General features: G+C 33.3%; 1 protein-coding gene across 1 annotated transcript in view; it reads right to left on the reverse strand.

Annotated features, from left to right (window-relative positions):
* The window catches only part of STPG2 (sperm tail PG-rich repeat containing 2), a 1,129,165-nt gene that overhangs the window by 756,681 nt on the left and 349,196 nt on the right, over positions 1-23,288 (reverse strand). The gene's annotated exons all lie outside the window — the stretch shown is intronic.

Here is a 23,288-nt window from a genome sequence, read left to right on the forward strand (position 1 = left end):
TTGTAACCTGTTTATCAAGGTAAAATGTCTGCCTATTTCCTGAATGTATTCAGGAAAACATATTAGTAACAAAAGAGAACTACTCAAAACATGGTCAGAGACTAGTTGAAAGTAAAAAAGATGAAGAATGATATGCCAGACAAATTCTAGCTTAAAAAAATAATATGGCAAAAAAGCACAAGTAGAGATAAAAGAGAGTCATTATAACATGAAAAAAAGGTTCAGTTTACCAGAAAGCTATAATATATAGGCATGTGAGAGTTGAAGGTGGGGCCTGGTGGAAGATGTTTGGATCATGGGGGCAGATCCCTCAGGAATGGCTTAAGCCATCCCCTTAGTGATGAGCAAGCTCTCTATCTGAGTTAGTTATTTAAAAGTGTGTGGCTCTCTCTCTCTCTCTCACTCCTGATTTTGACATGTGACGTGCCTGCTCCCTCTCTGCTTTCCGCCATGACTGTAAGCTTCCTGAGGCCTCCCCAGAAGCAGATGCTAGTGCTGTGCTTCTTGTAGAGCTGCAGAACTTTGAGCCAGTTACAACTCTTTTCTTATAAATGACTCAGTCTCCAGTATTTCTTTACAGTAATGCATGAATGGCCTAATATATCAGGAGAGTGGGAGTTTTTAACAGATTACTTGAAGTAATTAATATGTTAAGTAGGATACAGGAGATAAGAAAATTTCAGTTAACAAACGATGTAGGTGACATCTATAAAATACTGTATGCAACTACTGGAAAATACACATTTTTTCAAATGCAAATGGAACATATACAAAAATACCAAGTATTAGGCTATAAATTAAGTCAACATATTTAAAAAATTGCAGTGAATAGATCATCTTTCTTGAATACAAAGCAATTTAATTAATAATCAGTTACCAAAAGATGGTATGTTTTTTAATAAGAATGAAAATATTTGGAAATTTTAAGTGGGATTTTAGGTAATTTAAAGACTAAAGAAAATAAGGTAATACAAATTAAAATATAGTTAGAGCTCAGTGACACTAAAAACACTATAAGCAAAACAGAAATATAGTGAAACTAAATAAATAAAATAATGTCACTGTTTTAAGCCACTGAGGACTTAAAATTGTTTACAGAGTTGATTAAAAACTTCCTACTTTATTTTTTTGAAACCAGCAAGGAATGAATAAAATCTGATAACAAAGACTGACAAAAAAAAAAATCAAGAAGGAAATATTCCAGACTAATCTCATTTACAAATATAGGTGCAACATTCCCTAAGACAATGTTGTAGATCTAGTTACAAAAAAAGCAAAATACTAAAGCTTCTATTACAAAAATCTTTAAGAACTTTAGAAAGAAAAGAGTCCTTAAACAAGATGCTAAAAGCAGTAACTATAGGGAAAGGATGAAAAAATTGGATCATACTAAAATTAAGGAGTTATGCTCATCAAGAGCAATTATTAAGAAATAAAAGACAAATCACAAAAAGACAATATTTCATATGTATAACTGTCAAATATAATCACAATATATAAAGAACTATTACAAATCACTAATAAAAATAACCTAATAGGCAAGAGACATGAAGAGGCACTTTACAAAAGGGTATCCAAGTGTCCCAAACACAAATAAAAAAATTAAACTTTATTAGTTATCAGGAAAATGCATATTAAAGCCTCAATGAAATACTCCTAAACCAGAATGGTCAAAATGAAATAGACAACAATATCATACATTGGTGAGATCATGGAGCAATTGGAAGCCTCATACACTACTGGTTGAAATATGAATTACTACATTTTCTTGGAAAAAGTGTTGGGAAATATTTGTTACAATGGAACATCCACAACCCCTAAGACACAAAAAATTACATTCCAAGAAATAAAATCAGGTGAAATGTATATTAGTGTGTATCAAGAAATATATGCAAGAATATTCACTGTAGCCATATTCATAAAAGCACCAAAGTGTAAACAACCCAAATTTCAATAAGTAGTAAATTGGACAAAGAAATTGTGAGACATTATTATATTGAGATTAAACTAATTATTGATTTCTGCAGCAATATGGATTATAGCCCACAAGTTATAAGGCTGAATGAGAGAAGCCAGACACAAGATACTACATACCATGTTATTTAATTTACATATATATTGAAAAACAGCCAAAATAAACCAGTGGTGACAGATGCCAGAATTGTGTTTACTTTGCTACACCAGTAGTGACTAGGAGAGAATAACAGGAGGGGCTAGGGTCAGGTCAGGGGTGCTTCTGATGTTCTATTTCTTGCTCTTAATAATGATTACAAGGGTGGCTCACTTAAATAAATACGTTGAGATATACACTAATAATTCATATAATTTATTTTAATGTAATAATTTTATTTTAAAAAATGCATGGCTTGGAGGTTGTTGATTAATTACTAGGTAAAGCCACAAAGCTTTATAGCAATATTAAAATGTGAAATCTTCTCTATTATTGCTTTATAATATATTTATCATTAAAAGTTACATATAAAACAAGATTCCCCAAATGCTATACTTTAAGGGATGGATATATTGAATCTATGTTAATAAAATTTGTCTTTAAGTGCAAAAAAGACTTTTCAAACAAATTTTAAATATCTTTGCATTTCTTAGAATTTCACATTTTATTACATTTCTTCTAAATGCAAATCCCTCTCTTAGTGAAGAATAAACTGCCCACATAATCTCAAGTTCAGACAATGAAACCTTCTAACAACATAGAATGATGTTTTAAGTTATAGAAAACTGTAATGTATTCAGGTAACCAATGCTGACTCTACAAAGTACGCTACTAAAATCAATTTTTATCACTTGAAATCTACTGCAATTAGAGTGCAATGCCAAGTCACTGACACACTAATGGGTTTTAAAATATTTCAGAAAGAATAAGAAAATTGCAAAGTGTTTTAATTGAAATGCAGCTCCAATAAGTATGACAAATTGGATAATATGAGCCTTCTGTAAAGCTACCATATAAAACTACCATACCATACAGTGTTGAGTTTTAATAAATGTGCAGCATTGTCTAGCTTCACTTTATATAACAATTATCCTATATTTAACTATTTTAAAACCTTTATTATAGCATCTAATATAAAAAGCAGTTCTTTTCGTGTTCCAAGTGTTTGATTTTTAATTTCATTTTAGAACAATAGTGTAGTATTTCCAAAGATTGGCTCTACAAAATTAGACATGGCTTGCTTGAAAAGAATATTATATCTAAATGGAACATATTTTTGTTGTATTCAACTACAACAGTGCACTACATTAAAATGATTAAACTTAAATTAGAAACCAGGTTTCGTAATTCCTTGGTTAAATTAATTGTTGCAAAAATGATAATTTCCGGCCACAAAGGTTGTAATAATTACACAGAAAAAAATAGAGCCACTATAATATGACAATCTTCAGGTTTTGTATCTCCCCCTATTTCTTTAACTATAACTTTTTGTCATTTAGTTAATGACATTTCTTTCCTTGATTCTCTTAATTTCTATGATTATATATCCTAGGCTTAAAAAGAGCACTTCCTTGCTCCCAAATATACATTTCTACACCTTTTTATCATTCATCCAGCTCAAGAAAATCTATCTCCTTCCCTTCCTACTTTCTCTTTCTTCCTTTCTACATCCCTTCATCAACTCTAATACTAATATCACATTATTCTCAAAAACAAAAAACAAAAACTTCCACTTGAAGTGGTATTTCAAGAACTTGCACAATGATTTTTTTGCCAACAATATAGAAGCTATGGTGAGTATGTAAACCAGAAACAAATCTAGGGCAGTATTTTGGCCAGTGACACAGCTGGGTGCTGTTCAGAAATAAAATTACAGGAGAAAGTAGCTCATATTAAAACACTTTAAAAAATGCTTCATTTTTCTTTCTCTTTCCCCATAATATATACTGGGGAAAGCAGTATGGGAATTGTCTCACATTCCTTTTTTTTACTTTCTTCACACCATAGCAGCCCTTGACCTGCTCTCAGTTTTGCACTAGTCCCCTACTCACTTGCTTCACCTTTCCTATCCTATCCCTTTATTCTCTGCAATGCCATCAATTAGAACTGAACAGATGTTTCAAACTTTAATAAAGGATTGGTATAACTAACAGGAATTACAATGTAAAAATGAAACATTTTCACTTTATATCGAACAAGACTAAGCTTTAGTTCAATAGTTCTCAAACTTTAGCATGCACCAGAATCACCAGACGGACTTGTGAAAACGCAGGTTGGTTGGACTCCACCTCTAGAGTGTCTGAATCTTTAGGTCAGGTAAACATCTAAGAATTTGAATCTTTAGTAAGTTCCAGGTGATGTTGATCCTGTTATTCCAGGAACCACACTTAGAGAAAAACTGTTTCAGTCTAATTTTGTGCCCTACCCTCAGGCCCATAGCTCTCCATAAGAGCACATTCTTCTTCAAAAACACTATCCTTTAGGAGATGTTTTGAATGGTGTAGTTTCACTTCAGATTCATTTCCACATATCTAAATTACTTTCAAAATAAATTCTAGAGAACATTTGACAACTGTTTATCGCATTCTCCCCTCAGTCTCAAAGCACACACTGAGGATGTCAGAAGTATTCCATTCTGGTCTCCTTCAGTGTTTTCTCCACACTGACAAGGAGTTATAAATATTCCTCATTTTCTTTATAGTTTTTTATCAACTACATATATATGTATGCACACGAGGTCTACTCAATACTTAGACATAATATTTGAAATTCATTATTATTTAAAGCTCTATTAATTTAACCCTGGCCACCATCCTCCAAACTATATGTGGAAGGGGAGGAGGGGTTATTTCAGTCACTTGATAAGAAGTTTATTTAAAATTCTCTTTAAAATACGTTCACCAAAGATATTCCATTGATACAAGTTACTCTGTGTATTTGTAAATGATAAATAGAAGTTAAATATTTTTAGAAACAATGTGATTTTGTCTGTAAGGGAAAACACTAGGTTCTTGACCAAAAAATTTTAAAATCTCAATAAAATATTAATTTTTTACTCATATGATTCAGGTCATTGAGGGTGGGGGTGGGGGTGGGGCAGGGTCTATCCAAGCAGGTATTTATGACCCAGTCTGTCAATGGCTCTGCCATCTTGTACAGGAGGCTTCCCAAGTTCTCCTGGGGGTAGCTATCCAGTTGACAGAGAAACAGAGAAAGAAGCAGGAATACTGACTTCTTCCTTTTTTTTTTTTTTTTTTTTTGAGATGGAGTCTCACTCTGTCACCTAGACTGGAATGCAATGGTGCTATCTCAGATTATTGCAAACTCTGCATCCTGGGTTTAAGCCATTCCCCTCCCTCAGCCTTGAACGCTTGACCTCAAATGATCCACCCACCTTGGCCTTACAAAGTGCTGGGATTACAGGCGTGAGCCACCATGCCCAGCCAGAATACTGATTTCTTAATCACTACAGCTCTAATGTCACATTACTTCAACTGTGTGAGCAAGAGCAAATCACAGTATCCCACCTAAACAAGACAGTTAAAAATGTAGTCAGGGGTCTGGAGGCTGCTTTCCAGAGACAACTATTGTCACAGAAGGAGAGGCTCCTATCTGTATCAGTTATCTCTAACACGATAACAATAATTATACTGTTAAATGTGAAAATCCAAATGTTTTTATTTTTGCCTTTATTTTCCAGTCTTTGTCATATGCATAAACATAGTTTCCATAATATAATGTTATACCTTCTTTTAATCTAACATAATCTACATGCTTTTTTTTTTAGGTGTCTCTACTAAAGTAACATACATAATTGTGAGCTGCAAAACAATGTTTTGATCAATGATGGACCACATATCCAACAGGGGTCCCATAAGATGATAATGGAGCTGAAATATTCCTGTTATCTGGTGACATCTTGATGATCCTGATCTTATATAGGCCCTGGCTAATGTGTATGTTTGTGTCTTAGCTTTTAACAACAACGAAAAAAGTTGAAATATTTTTAAAGTTTAAAAATAGAAAAAAAGCTTGGCCATGTGCGATGGCTCACGTCTGTAATCCCAGCACTTTGGGAGGCCAAGGCGGGCAGATCAAGAGGTCAGGAGTTTGAAACCAGCCTGATCACATGGTGAAACCTCATCTCTACTAAAAATACAAAAATTAGCCAGGCATGGTGGCACACGCCTGTAATCCCAGCTACTCAGGAGGCTAAGGCAGGAAAATTATTTGAACCCGGGAAGCAGGAGTTGCAGTGAGCCAAGATCATGCCACTGCACTCCAGCCTGGGCAACAGATTGAGACTCCATCTCAAAAAAAAAAAAAGAAAAAGAAAGAAAAGAAAAAAGGAAAAAACTTACAGAATAAGGATATAAAGAAGCTACTTTTGTAAACTGTACAATGTGTTTATGCTTTAAGCTAAGTGTTTTTACAAAATAATCAAAAAAGTTTTTAAAAACTTAAAAATTTATGAAGTAAAGTTAGAGTAGGCTAAAGTTAATTTATTATTGAGAAAAATAATTTTAATAAATGTAGTATAGCCTAAGGGTACAGCATTGATAAAGTCTACAGTAGTGTACAACAATGTGCTAGGCCTTCACATTCACTCAATATTTTTTCACTCACTCATCCAGAGTTACTTCCAGTCCTAAAAGCTCCATTCATAGTAAGTGCCCTATACAGATGTACTATTTTTTATCTTTTATACTGTATTTTTACAGTATCTTTTCTGTGTTTAGATATACTAATACTTGCTATCGTGTTAGAGCTGCTTATAGTATTCAGTGGCATGATATGCTGTGAAGGTTTGTAACATAGGAGCTATAGGCTATACCATATGGCTTAGCTGTGTAGTAAGCTATATACCATCTAGGTGTGTGTAATTACACTCTGTGATGTCTATACAAGAACGATATCACCTAATGACACATTTCCCAGAGCATATTTCCATCAACCAAAGCAACACATGACTGTATGTGTTCCTGAAAATCTCTGTATTTTAAAAATTCTTCCAGTAAATATAACAGCGTTTGTGGGAAATTTTGGGTTGAAACAGAACTCCTCAAAACCAAAAGAACTCACGAACAGTAAACTAACACTATTTATCTATGTATCTATCTATCTATCTACATTTTTTGAGACAGAGTCTCACTGTGTTGCCCAGGCTGGAGTGCAGTGGCACATCTCCTCTCAATGCAACCTCCACCTTCCAGGTTCAAGCAATTTTCATGCCTCAGCTTCCAAGTAGCTGGGATTACAGGCACAAGCCACCATACCCTGATAACTTTTGTATTTCTTTTAGTAGAGACGGAGTTTCACCATGTTGTTCAGGCTGGTCTCAAACTTCTGACTCCAAGTGATCTGCCAGCCTCAGCCTCCCAAAATGCCAGGATTACAGGTGTGAGCCACTGCACCCAGTCTGTTCTAATCTGTTTAAAAGATGTCTCATTTGTTTGTCAGCCAATTGTATGTCTTCTCTAGAGAAGTGTCTGTTCATGTCCTTTGCTCACTTAAAAATGGGGTTATTCATTTCTTGTCTATTGATTTGCTAAATGCCTTAGAGACTCTGGATATTAGGTCTTTGTTGAATTAATAGTTTATGAATCTTTTCTCCCATTCTATAGACTGTTTATTAATATTTTTTTCACTGTGTGGCAGCTTACTAATCATCAGAGAAATGCAAATCAAAACCATAATGAGATACCATCACACACCAGTTATAATTCCTATTATTAAAAAGTAAAAAAATAATAATAATAACAGATGCTGGTGAAGCTGCAGAGAAACAGGAACTCTCATACCTTGTTGGTAGGAGTATAAATTAGTTGAGCCACTATGGAAAGCAGTTTGGAGATTTCTCAAACCACTAAAATCAGCACTACCATTTGACACAGCAATACCATTACTGGATATGTACCCAAAGGAAAATAAATTGTTCTACCGAAAAGATACATGCACTAATATGTTCAATGCAGTGCTATTCACAATTAAAAAACAAAACAAACAAACAAAAAAACATGAAATTAACCTAGATGCCCATAAACAGTGGATTGGATAAGGAAATGTGGTACATAAACACTATAGAATACTACACAGTCATAAAAAAGAATGAAATCATGTCCTTCACAGCAACATGAATGTAGCTGGAGGCCATTATCCTAAGTGAATTAATTCAGAAGCAGAAAATCAAATATCACATGTTCTTATGAGTAAGTGGAAGCAAACATTGGGTATATATGGATATTAAGATGGGAACAATAGACTCTGGGGACTACTAGAAGGAGGAGGGAGGGAAGGGGACAAGGATTGAAGAACAATCTCTTGGGTACCATGTTCACTACCTGGGTGACAGGATCATTCATACCCCAAATCTCAGCATCACATAATATACCCATGAATCAAATGTGCACATGTACCCTCCGGAATCAAAAATGAAAGTTAAAAAGAAATAAATAATAAATAAAAGAGGTCTCCTAAAAAGTCCATCTCCACTGACATCACAATCATACCATCATTTACTGGGAAATTATGTCTCCTTTCACAGGAACTAGGTCCTGAAAGCATTCACCCGTAATGTAAACTAGGTTCATCAATGATAAAAATATGATTTGTGGTAGATTTTGTCAATCAGTGGGTAGTTGTGGAGGAGGGGTATTATTTTGCTTTGTTTTGTTTTGTTTAATACAAAGAGAAATATCTTTGCACCTCCTTATGCTTTTCTTAAGACCTGCATATATTGCTAAGCCTCTATCTTTAATCATAAGAAACCTTGTTTATTATAAAGAATTCTGCCTCTAAACATAACTGCATATGAACCAAGACAACTTCTGAGCCTTACTGTCATCTTTCTCCTATTCTCAAATAACATGTGAGCTAATTCATGTTAAAGAAGCAAGCATGGCAGTAGAATAAAACGTTCAATTTTTTTCATCAAATAATATTCCAGTTGCTTTATTTTCTGTGTTGTTACATGTTCAATTATCATTAATTTGTTTCCAGTGTTTTTCTATAATATAAATGATATTATGCTTAGCTTTATTTTCTTCCATTGATGCAATATTAGGAATAATATTAAGTTAATATTAAGTATATTAATAATGTAATTCATATTTTTGCCAATTTACTTTCATTTTCGAAACACCTTAATTCCTTTAATACATTTATTTGCTCATTTAAAAAATACGTAAATTTGTTTATATATTTTTAATATTTTCTTCTGCCTATTTTCTATTTTTGCCTTTAAGCTGGAGAACAAAGAATATGCTTATTTTACTTCCTTTACCTAAAACAACCCTATCTAAAAACAATCCTTAAATCCTTGTGTATATTCTAAACATTATGAATAGACAATAGACTCCCAGTTGAACAGACTACCTCAAAATGTTGATCATTTTGTGACAGCCTATTGTGGAAACAAAAATAAAATAACTAAAATGAAGAACTTAAAGGATTGTTCAAACAGCAGATTATACACAGAAGACAGAATTGCTGAACTGGAAGAGTAGTTCAATAAAATACCTAAACGAAGCATGGGGAAGCAAAAGGATAGAAAATGAAAAAGTTTTAAGAGGAAAAAGAAAAGGACATGTTCATTTGGAATTCAAAAGCGGCCAGGAGTATGAGGCAAAAGAAGAGATAAACTGACTAAGAACTTCCTAAAACTGGGGGAAAAAAAAGAATACATCAAAACACAGACTCAAGAAGCAGTAGGTAAATCGAGCAGGATAAGGATACCAAAAAAATGTAGCTAGGTACATCATAGTAAAATTTTTGAAAACCAAAGACAATGAGAAAATTTTAGAAGCATCATAAAAAAAAAATACTATCATCAAATAAGCAATATTTAAATAGACAATATTTAGATGTTTTTGAATTCTCCACAGAAACAATGGAAGCCAAAATATGAGTAAATATTTTAAAGTGCTGAATAATGGCTGCCAACATATAATTCTAAAACCAAAAATGTGTTTTTGAATATTTTAGACACAATAAAAAGAACAGAGAGAATTCTTCACCAGTAGACCCATACTAAAACTGAGACTAAAGGGTGTACTTCAGACAGAGGGCAAATGAACATAGGTAGAATCTTAGATGAAAAGAAAACAGAGCAATGAAATAATAAATATATAAATGGGCAAATTTATATGACAGTTGACTGCCAGTACAAAGCAATAATAATGTTCTTTGTTTTAAGGTATTAAGAAACCAAAATACATGAAAATAATGGCAGAAAGTGAGAAAAAGAATAAATTAAATTTAACTGTCATAGTATTCTGGCATTATTGAAGAAGGTAAAAGTAATCAATTAATACCTGACTTTAATAAGTGAAGAAGGTAATCACTAGCTATCCACTAAGATTAAAATAAAACAGTATAATTTTCAAACTAATATAAAAACATTTTAAAATAATTTTTCAAAATCCTAAAAATACTCAAATCATAAAGGCTGTTGCCTTTATGCAGAAATAGAAGATAAGCAGGCAAGATGAAATAGAAAACACTTCAGCAGTAGAAGATTTAAACTCAAATATAATAGTTAAATTATTAAATATAAATTTACTAAAAAGTTCTAATTGAAAGACAAAGATTTTTAAATTAGATATGAAAGACAAAAACAAAAAGTGAAAAAAAGAAAACCCCACAGAAACAACAAAGGCATAAGGATACAGAAAGGTTGAAAGTAAAAGGACGAACAAAATGTCAGAAAACACTAAACCAAAGAAAGCTTATATAGCTTCATGGATACCGAATACATAAGTAAATGCACATGCATAAACATGCTCTCAAGGAAAAAAAAGCTAAAACTAAAAAGTGATATTTCAAACTTCCTTTGCCAGGAAGTTAAAATAATTAATAACGGTCTCAAAATATATAAAGAAAAAGGGACTGAATTATTAGGAAATAGCCAAGTGGGCAAAAAAGTCTTAGTAGCAGGTTTCAAAATATTTCACTCAGTAACAGAAAAGACAAGACAATGAATGTTTTTAAAATGTAGATTAGACAACATAATTGGAAAATAAGAAACATCTACAACTGATAATTTGTTTAAAACTTGTTGAATGACATACAGAAGAAGGAAATAAACACAAAAAAATAAATAATGAAAATGTTCTAAGTAGCACTAAGATAGAAATATGTCAAGTCATATAAACACAGAAACTAGAAATTGAAAAGATATTGAAAAAAGGAAGGACTAAAGGAATGGATAATCATAACAGAGAGCAGCGAGCAGCACATGTTAACTAAAACTGAGTAAACTAGTTGTAACAGGCAGAATTCTAAAGGAAGGCCCCCAAGTTTCCCATGACTGGTTTTTTCATCACCACTTATCTACCTACTACTTTGAAATGATTTTCATAGACATAATTAAACTATCAGTCCATTGACTTTAAAATATGCAGATTAGCTGGATGAACTGGACCCAGTTAGGTGAACTCTTTGAAAGCAGAGAATTTTCCTTTGACAAAGAAGTCAGAATTTGAAGTATGAGAAGGATTTGATGGGCCTTGGCCAGCTTGAGGATGAAGGTAGCCATGTCTCAGTGAATGTAAACAGCATTAATGAAGGCCCACTACCTGACAATCAGAAAGAAAACATGGACTTCAATCCTAAGGAACTTAATTCAGCCAACAATCTAGTTGAACTTGGAAGCAGGCTTTTTCCTAGAACCTCCAGATAAGAACCCAGTCTAATCAACACCTTGATTTCAACCTTTCGAGAGACAAAGCAGGAAACCTTACTGAGCTGCCCAGACCTCTGATCTATCCCAACTGTGAGCTGATAAATGGGTGTTGGTTTAGGCCACTGTATTTGTGGCAATTTGTTACACAGTGATAAAACTGCACTAGTATTAAAAACAATAAAAAACAAATACTCTAGTAATATATGATGTTATGATATTTTCACCCACAGACGTAATGAATAATAATATATCTTAAGATGACTATTTGTACATATAGCATAATTAAAGATCAAACAAAACTAATTTTCAAAACTCAAAAACAAATAACATATGAATTAAAGATCATAGTTGGTGAACTGAAACAAACGTTCTTGCTGCTTCTCCTATGTAAGGACTATATCCTAATACATAAAGAATGAAAGCAATGCTCACATTTAAAAAATTGGGAAAGAATTATCTGAATATGCACTTACCACTCATCAAATATTTGCTAAAGCCTTCCCATGAGCCAGGCTCTGGGACAAAGGATGAACAGACATAGAGATCCTGCCTTCAAGGAGTTCACAGTGCCTGGCACAGCACAGGTTACTCAATAAACCTATGATAAATTAATAAATTCTAAATAAAATGTAATTGGAAAGCAAACATGCATCTCATAATGACAATAAACTATGATAAAGGCCATAATTTGAATATTATGCTATTTCCACAATTATATAAAATGTTTCAAAAAGTTATTCTTTACAAAAATTATCACAGGATAAGTGAGCAATTTTATTGCTTTAAAAAACTAGGCACTTAAAACCATTATAAAATATTACAAATCATCAACAAATTTTACAAACATTAGTAAGTGCTGGCACAAAACACATTTTTTCCTAAGAATTTTTCATCAAGAATTATGATGACAAGTACCAGTTTATATATTCTTTTGTTCTCTTCTTAAAAGTATAGGACTTTATAGAGACAAACAAATGTAAATATAGGTTAGTAAAATGGAAAATTAATCAAAGAATGGAGAAATACAATACCAACATATGGGACAGTGTTAAATAGTTAAATGCAATGTGAAAAGATAAAAATAAATACTAATGTATCTTTCTAACCATAAGACAGTGACAGTTATTAAGAATGCAAATTTGAATCAAATTATCTTCTCTATATTTTCTTACTTTCTTATATATTACCAGATCTTACAATGGCCTAATATTCAAAAAAATTACTGATGAGTTGTTAGATTCTGAGTCATAATTTTCAAGTCTTTATCCCTACTTGAATATTTTGTACTAGTGTTCAGACAGATTTAGGACTATTCTCTAAGTATTTCCTTCAAACTTGACAGAAATGTTTTTGAAAAGTAAGTCACATTTATAACCTATTACACATTTACTACTTCTAAAATTGGATATCATAAAGTAATTTTACTTGAGCATTAACAAGTTTTTCATACTTATTTTGTATAATGAATTGAAATAAATAATTTGAACATGTTGAGTTATATGTGTTTTCCAGCTCACTAAAACATTAATTGATTTGATTTTGAAAGTTAAACAAGACCTTTAAAAGGAAAACTGTAGAACAAAACATGTCTAGTCTGTATTAGTTCCTCCTCCCTATCTGAACATCTGAAAGTGGTAATGCCCAGTAGCTTAGTTCTGGGGCCCCCTTTCCTCCTAATAAATATTTTGCCCACAGAATATCACCTACAATCTCATGGATATAATGGCATCTATATTTAATGATTCCCTACTTTTTATTTTCAGGCCAGACATTTTCCCTGAGCTTTGTATTTACATATCCAAATATCTACTTAAAATTCAAATAGATAACAGATCCAAAACAGAATCTCTTTCCCTTTTTACATCTCATCTTAAAACATCCTCCCTGGTATTTGATTATCTTGGTGGCAATTGTGAATGAAAGTTCCCTCATGATTTGGCTATTTGTCTGTTATTGGTGTATAGGAATGCTTGTGATTTCTGCACACTCATTTTGTATCCTGAGACTTTGCAGAAGTTGCTTATCATCTTAAGGAGATTTTGGGCTGAGACAATGGGGTCTTCTAAATATACAATTATGTCACTTGCAAATAGAGACATTTTCACTTTCTCTGTTCCTAAATGAATACATTTATTTCTTTTTCCTGCCTGATTGCGCTGGCCAGAACTGCCAATACTATGTTGAAAAGAAGTAGTGAGAGAGGGCACCCTAATGAAGGACCTCTTCAAGGAGAACTACAAACCGCTACTCAAGGAAATAAGAGAGAACAAAAACAGATGAAAAATCATTCCATGCTCATGGTTAGGAAGAATCACTATCGTGAAAATGGCCACACTGCCAAAAGTAATTTATAGATTCAACGCTATCCCCATCAAGCTACCATTGACCTTCTTCACAGAACTGAAAAAAACTACCTTAAACTTCATGTGGAACCAAAAAAGAGCCTGCAGAGCCAAGAAAATCCTAAGAAAAAAACAAACAAAGCCAGAGGCATCACAATACCTGACTTCAAACTATACTACAAGGATACAGTAATCAAATCAGCATGGTAATGGAACCAAAACAGAGATATAGACCAATGGAAAAGAACAGAGGCCTCGGAAGTAACACCACACATCTATAACCAACTGATCTCTGACAAACCTGACAAAAACAAGCAATGGAGAAAGGATTCCCTGTTTAATAAGTGGTGTTAGGAAAACTGGCTAGCCATGTCCAAAAAGCTGAACCTGGACCCTTTCCTTACGTCTTATACAAAAATTAATCCCAGATGTATTAAAGATCTAAACATAGACCTAACACCATAAACACTCTAGAAGAAAACCTAGGCAATACCATTCAGGACATAGGCATAAGCAGGGACTTCATGATTAAAACATCAAAAGCAATACCAACAAAAGCCAAAATAGATAAATGGGCTCTAATTAAACTTAAGAGCTTCTACACAGCAAAACAAACAATCATTAGAGTGAACTGGTAAAAAACAGAATGGGAAAAAATTTTTGCAATCTACCCATCTGACAAAGAGGTAATATCCAGAATCTACAAAGAACTTAAACAAATTTACAAGAAAAAAACAACCCCATCTAAAGTGGGTGAAGGACATCAACAGACATTTTTCAAAAGAAGACATTTATGCAGCCAACAAACATATGAAAAAATGCTCATCATCACTGGTCATTAGAGAAATGCAAATCAAAACCACAATGAGATACCATCTTAATGCCAGTTAGAATAATGATCATTAAAAGATCTGGAGACAACAGATGCTGGAGAGAATGTGGAGAAATAGGAACACTTTTACATTGTTGGTGGGAGTGCAAATTAGTTCAACCATTGTGGAAGACAGTGTGGCGATTCCTCAAGGATCTAGAAATAGAAATACATTTGACCCAGCAATCCCATTCCTAGGTATATACCTAAAGAATAATAAATCATTCTGTTATAGAGACATATGCACACATATGTTCACTGTGGCACTGTTTACAATAGCAAAGATTGGAACCAACCCAAATGCCCATCAATGATAGACTGGATAAAGCTAGCAGAAGACAACAACTAAGATCAGAGCAGAAATGAAGGAGATAGAGACACAAAAACCCCTTCGAAAAATCAATAAACCCAGGAGCTGGTATTTTGAAAACATCAACAAACTAGACGGACCACTAGCCAGATTAGTGAAAAAGAAAAAATAGAAGAATCAAATAGATGCAATGAAAAACGATAAAAGGGATATCACCACCTATTCCACAGAAATACAAATTATCATCAGAGATTACTACAAACAACTCTATGCATATAAACCAGAAAATACAGAAGAAATGGATAAATTCCTGGACACTTGCACCCTCCCAAGTCTAAACCAGGAAGAAGTCGAAACCCTGAATAGACCAATAACAAGGGCTGAAGTTGAGGCAGCAATTAATAGCCTACCAACCAAAAAAAGCCCAGGTCCAGAGGAGTTCACAGCCTAATTCTACCAGACATATGAAGAGGGGCTGGTACCACTATTTCTGAAATTATTCCTAACAATCCAAAAAGAGGGAATCCTTCCCAAATCATTTTATGAGGCCAATATCATCCTGATACCAAAACCGGGCAGAGACTCAACAAGAAAAGAAAACATCAGGCCAATATCCATGATGAACATAGATGCAAAAATCTTCAATAAAATACTGGCAAACTTATTGCAACAGCACGTCATAAAGCTTATCCATCAGGATCAAGTAGGCTTCATCCTGGGGATGCAAGGCTGGTTCAACACACACAAGTCCATAAATGTAATCCATCACATAAACAGAAACAAAGACAAAAATCACATGATTATCTCAATAGATGCAGAGAAGGCCTTCAACAAAGTTCAACAGCCCATTATGCTAAAAACGCTAAATAAACTAGGTATCAATGGAATGTATCTCAAAATAATAAAAGCTATTTATGACAAACCCACAGCGAATATCATACTGAATAGGCAAAAATTGGAAGCATTCCCTTTGAAATCTGGCATTAGACAAGGATGCCCTCTCTCACCACTCCTATTCAACATAGTCTTGGAAGTTCTAGCCAGAGCAATCAGGTAAGAAAAAGAAATAATGGGTATTCTATAGGAAGGGAGAAAGTAAAATTGTATCTATTTGTAGATGACATGATTGTATATTTAGAAGATCCTATCATCTCAGCCCAAAATCTCCTGAAACTGATAAGCAACTTCAGCAAAGTCTCAGGATACAAAATCAATGTGCAGAAATCACAAGCATTCCTATACACCAATAACAGACTTAAAGAGAACCAAATAAACAATGAACTGCCATTCACAATTGATACAAAGAGAATAAAATACCTAGGAATAAAACTAACAAAGGATATAAAGGACCTCTTCATGGAGAACTACAAACCACTGCTCAAAGAAATAAGAGAGAGTACAAACGAATGGAAAAACGTTCCATGTTCATGGTTAGGAAGAATCAATATTGTGTAAATGGCCATACTGCCCAAAGTAATTTATAGATTCAATGCTATCCCCATCAAGCTACATATGACCCTCTTCACAGAACTGGAAAAAACCACCTTAAACTTCATATGAAACCAAAAGAGGGCCCGCATAGCCAAGACAATCTTAAGCAAAAAGAACAAAGCTGGAGGCAGCATGCTACCTGACTTCAAACTACACTACAAGGCCACAAATTAAAAGAGTATGATACTGGTACCAAAACAGAAATAGAGACCAAAGGAACAGAACAGAGGCCTCAGAGGCAATGCCACACATCTACAACCATCTGATCTTTGGCAAACCTGACAAAGACAAGCAATGGGGAAAGGATTCCCTGTTTAATAAATGGTGTTGGGAAAACTGGCTAGCCATGTGCAGAAAGCAGAAACTGGACCCCTTCCTGACACCTTACACTAAAATTAACTCCAGATGAATTAAAGACTTAAACATAAGACCTAATACCATAAAAATCCTAGAAGAAAACCTAGGCAAAACCATTAAGGACATAGGCATAGGCAAGGACTTCATGACCAAAACACCAAAAGCATTGGCAACAAAAGCCAAAATAGACAAATGGGATCTAATTAAACGCTAGAGCTTCTGCACAGCAAAAGAAACTATCATTAGAGTGAACTGGTAACCAACAGAAAAGGAAAAATTTTTGCAATCTACCCATCTGACAAAGGGCTAATATCCAGAATCTACAAAGAACTAAAACAAATTTACAAGAAATAAATAAATAAACCCATATAAAATTGGGCAAAAGATATGAACCGATACTTTTCAAAAGAAGACATGTGATGCTAACAAACATAAGAAAATATTTTCATCATCACTGGTCATTAGAGAAATGCAAATCAAAACCACATTGAGATACCATGTCATGGCAGTTAGAATGGCAATCATTAAAAAATCTGGAGAAAACAGATGCTGGAGAGTATGTGGAGAAATAGGAACACTTTTACACTGTTGGTGGAAGTGTAAATTAGTTCAACCATTGTGGAAGACAGTGTGGCGATTCCTCAAGGATCTACAAATAGAAATTCCATTTGACCCAGCAATCCCATTTCTTGGTATATATACAAAAGATTATAAATCATTCAATTATAAAGACACATGCACACATATGCTCACCGCGACACTGTTTACAATAGCAAATACCTCAAACCAACCCAAATGCCCATTGATGATGGACTGGACAGGGAAAATGTGGCACATATACACCATGGAAAACTATGCAGTCATAAAAAACGATGAGTTCGTGTGCTTTGTAGGGACACGGATGAATCTGGAAACCATCATTCTCAGCAAACTGACACAGGAACAGAAAACCAGACACCACATGTTTTCACTCACAGGTGGGTGTTGGACAATGAGAACACATTGACACAGGAAAGGGTGCATCACACACTGGGGTCTGTTAGGGGGGAACAGGGGAGGGACAGCGGGGGTTAGGGAGATTGGGGAGGGATAACATGGGGAGAAATGCCAGATATAGATAACAGGGGGATGGAGGCAGCAAACCACATTTCCATGTATGAACCAGTCCTGCATGTTCTGCACATGTACCCCAGAACCTAAAGTGCAATAAACTATATATAGAATATATAGAGATTATATAATATATATTATATATTATATATATATTATATAATATATATTATATATTATATATTATATTATATATTATATATTTTTTATAAAATATAATAATATATATATTTTATATTAAATACAATAATATAATAATATATATTATATAATCTCTCTATATATTCTATATATAGTTTATTGCACTTTAGGTTCTGGGGTACATGTGCAGAATATATATAAAATGTATATATATAAAATATAAAATATAAATATATTCTATATATATAAATTCTATATTAGAAATATATATATAAATATATATAGAATATATATATGAATTTATAAATGTATATATATATTTATATATACAGAATATATAAATATATATAAAATATATAGTATATATATTCTATGTATAGAATATATATAAAATATATATACACTATATATTCTATATATAAAACATATATACTATGTAGTTATAAATATACATATACGATATTCTATACATATATATTCTATATAGTATATATACACTATTCTATATATATAGAATATATATTATATATATAGAATAAATATATATTCTGTATATATAAATATATATACTATATATTTATAAATATATACTATAAACTATATATGTGTATATATACTATATTCTATATATACTGTATATTCTATATATAGTATATTCTATATATAGTTTCTATATATAATTTCTATATATATCGTAAATGATATATATAGAGAATTTACATATACTATATATTCTACATATATAGAATATAAATAGAATTTATAAATTTATATATATATTTTATATATAGAATATATAAAATATATAGATATATATTCTTTATATATAAATATATATAAAATATATAGACATATATTCTATATATAAATATATATAAATTTTAAAAATATATATATTAATATAGGATATATATATAAATATTATAGAATATATATTTATATATATATTCTATATATTCATATATAGAATATATATATTCTATATATCCATATAGAATATATATGGATATATAGAGGAAAAAATATATATATATATATAGAACTCCTGACCTCAAGTGATCCACCCACCTTGGCATTCCAAAGTGCTGGGATTACAGGCATGAGCCACGGTTCCTGACCCCAAGATAAATTTTGTTAAATTTTTTTCAAAGCCCAGTCCAAGAAAGTAAAAATAATAACTCTAAGCAAAACAAGAAATTATTGATTAACCTATTATGCCATTTAACTTAACTGAATTGATTTGCCTTTTGGATTTCCTAAAAAATTTTAAAATACCATTTGACCCTGCAATCCCAATACTGGGTATATACACAAAGGATTATAAATCATTCTACTATAAAGACACTTGTACATGTATGTTTATTGCAGCACTGTTCACAACAGCAACGACTTGGTACCAACCCAAATACCCATCAATGATAGACTGGATAAAGAAAATGTGGCACATATACACCATGGAATACAATGCAGTAATAAAAAAGGTGAGTTCATACCCTTTGCAGGAACATGGATGAAGCTAGAAACCACCATTCTCAGAAAACTAATACAAGAAAAGAAAACCAAACATCACATGTTCTCACTCATAAGTGTGAGTTGAACAATGAGAACACATGGACACAGGAAGAGGAATATACAAAAGTGAAGATATTTTTTGTCCCATGTGAATGCTTACCTAAGGGTCACTTCATTAAACAAGGATTTTTTTTTTTTTGAGATGGAGTCTCACTCTGTCAGCCAGGCTGGAGTGCAATGGCACAATCTTGGCTCACTGCAACCTCCACCTCCTGGGTTCAAGTGATTCTCTTGCCTCAGTCTTCTGAGTAGCTGGGACACCACCACACCTGGCTAATTTTTGTAATTTTAGTAGAGACGAGTTTTCACCATGTTGGCCAGGCTGGTCTTGAACTCCTGACCTCAGGTGATTCACCCTCCTTGGCCTCCAAAAGCATTGGGATTACAGGCATGAGCTGCCGTGCCCAGCCTAAACAAGGATTTTAGTAATTAAGTTGATCGGATGTTTTAGTAATTAAGTTGATAGGATGACCTGTTTTGTAGACACCAGTCACACTTTCTTCTAGCCAACCAATGAGCTCATGATCAAAACAGCCATGGTAGCAGAAATGAACGTTATACACGGGCTCAGCAAAATATATTTACTCACCAAGACCAATCTGGTTATGGCCACTGCTGAATGCGCAGCCTGTCGGCAGCAGAGATTAATATTAAGTCCCTGGGACCAAAACCACAGATCAATACTGAGACTGACACCAGTCCCTGAGATGATTAGCCATGTAAGTCATAACAGGTTAATTACATTGGATTGCTTCCATCATAGAAAGGACAGTATTTTGTTCTTACTGGAATAGTCACTGACTTTGGATACAGATTTACCTTTTCTTATGCAATGCTTCTGCCAAAACTACCACTGTGGACTTACACAATGTCTTACCCACTCCTGTGACATTCCACGCAGCATTGTTTCTGATTAAGGAACTTAATTCATAGCATAGAAGTGTGGTAGTAGGCCCATTCACATTGTATTATCTGGTCTTACCATGTCCCTTACCACCCCAAAACAGTTGGTTTGACAGAATGGTAAAATGATCTTTTGAAGCCTCAGTAACAGTGCCAGTAGGTGGGAACACCTTACAAGTCTAAGACAAGGTACTCCACAAGGCTGTATATACTTTGAATCAGTGTCAAATATATGGTGCTGTTTCTCCCATAGCCAGGATTCACAAGTCTAGGAATCAAGGGGTGGAAATAAAAGTGGCACCATTTACTGTTACCCCTAGTGACACCTAGCAATTTTTTTTCTGTTCCTGAGACCATATGCTCTTCTGGCTGAGAGGTATTAGTTCTAGAGAGAGAAATGCTGTTACCAGAAGGCACAATAACAATCACATTGAACTGGAAGTTAAAACTGCCACTCAACCACTTTGGGCTCCTCATGCCTCTAAATCAAGACTCTGAAGGAAGTTACTCTTCTGGCTACCAAAGGTACTGCTCCACAGTGGAGTTAAGGAAGAGCATCTCTGGAATACAAGAGATTCCTAAGGCTATTTCTCAGTAAAACAGTGCCCTGTTATTAAGGTCAATGCAAAAGTACAACCACCCAATCCAAGCAGGACTACTAACTAACATCTGGCATCTTTCAGAAATGAAGGTATGGGTCATCTCACCAAGTAAAGAACCATGACTAGCTGAAGTCAGCTTTGCTAAAAGCAAAGAAAAAACATAATGGTAGTGAAAGAAACTAATTACAAATATCAGCTATGACTATGTGACCAGTTACAGAAACATTTACTGCATTGGGTGTGTGTGTGTGTGTGTGTGTGTGTGTGCACGTGCGCATGCATGCACACACATTTGTATATACAGGTTAAGTATCCCTTATCCAAAAGGCTTGGGACTGGAAATGTTTCAGATTTCAGGGTTTTTCAGATTTGGGAATATTGGCATTATAATTCATGGTTTAGCATCCCTAATTAGAAAATCCAAAGTCTGAAATTCTCTAATGGGCATTTCCTTTCATCATCATTCAGTGATCAATAAATTTCAGCTTTCAGAATATTTTTCATTTTGGATTTTGGATTTTTAGTTTAAGGATACTCAACCTGTATATATAAAATCTTTTGTTTTCTTTCCTCCCTTATTCTCTTGTCATGTAACATAAGATGTACTGACTTTATATTACCATATTTAGGTATTGCTAATTTTACATAGTAACATTTAAGTAACAGGTTGTCAGGAAGAAGGGTAAACATCACTCAGGGACTTTATCTTCTCTTCTGGGAAAAGATTAATGTATTTTTGGTTGTACACAGGATAGCTGTACCATGTTAGGCAGAAGTATGACCTTGTTATTATCTTTATTTGGAGAATAAGTATGGTTTAAGTAGATTCATATGAGTGCCAAGTTGACAAGACGTAGACTTGTTATAGCTAATTTCACATGTCAACTTGACTAGATTACAGAATTCCCAAATACCTGTTTAAAGATCATTTCTGGATATATCTGTGAGAGTGTTTCTGAAGAGATTATTATTTAAACTGGCAGACTTAGTAGAGCAGATTGCTCTCCTCAACGTGGATGGGCATCACCCTTTCAGAGCCTAAACAGAACAAAAAAGTGGAGAAAGGGAGAATTCTTCTCTTTCTTCTTTTCTTTTCTTCCTTTCTTTCTTTTTCTTTCTTTCTCTTCTCTCTCTCTCCCTCCCTCTCCCTATTCCTATCTTCCTTCATTCCTTCCTTTCTGTCTGTCCTTTCTTTCATTCTTTCTTTTTCTTTTCTGTCATATATATATACACACACATAAATATAAATATACATTTATATACACAAACATATACGTGTGTGTGTGTGTAGAAAAATATATATATAAATAATTCCTATTGGTTCTATTTTTCTGGAGAATTCTAACAAATACAGGGTGTACTTTACAAAGAATAGAAGTTAAAAGAACAGGCCCACATGCAAAACTGCCTATGTTTGAATCCCAGCTACATTCCACCTTGGAAATATGTGACTTTACCAAGTTATGTGACTTCTCTATAATTCAGTTATCTTTTCTGTAAAACATGGTAATTATACAGTTGTTAAGAATACTAAATTATTGTGTATATATATAATATATACATATAATAAATAAAAATTTATTTTAAAGTTCCTGCTGGCACTATGAAGTATCAGATAAATTACCGTTTTTATGAATAATGGTTGCTTTTCAAAATTTATTACTATAAACTACATTAGTAATAAAAATGGCATTGGAATTATGTCATATAGGTCAAGATAAAATTGTAAGAATTAGCAAAAACATTTCTTGACTTTAGAATGCTTGCTTAGACATGGTGTCTTTTCCCCTTGAATTGTTCTCTATAAATCCAAATTCCCCTTATAAATAGAATAAATTATTTCATTATAGTTTATTATAATTTATAGTGTTGCATTTTACACTGCCTGCTTCCCCATTATCTAGACAATTAATTAGAATTTAGACATGGTGAAATAGCTTAAAGTTTCTGAAGTTC

This window comes from Aotus nancymaae, unplaced genomic scaffold (assembly GCF_030222135.1).
Source record: "Aotus nancymaae isolate 86718 unplaced genomic scaffold, 86718_ANA_hifiasm-v0.15.2.pri h1tg000006l, whole genome shotgun sequence".
In the NCBI taxonomy this organism is placed as follows: domain Eukaryota; kingdom Metazoa; phylum Chordata; class Mammalia; order Primates; family Aotidae; genus Aotus; species Aotus nancymaae.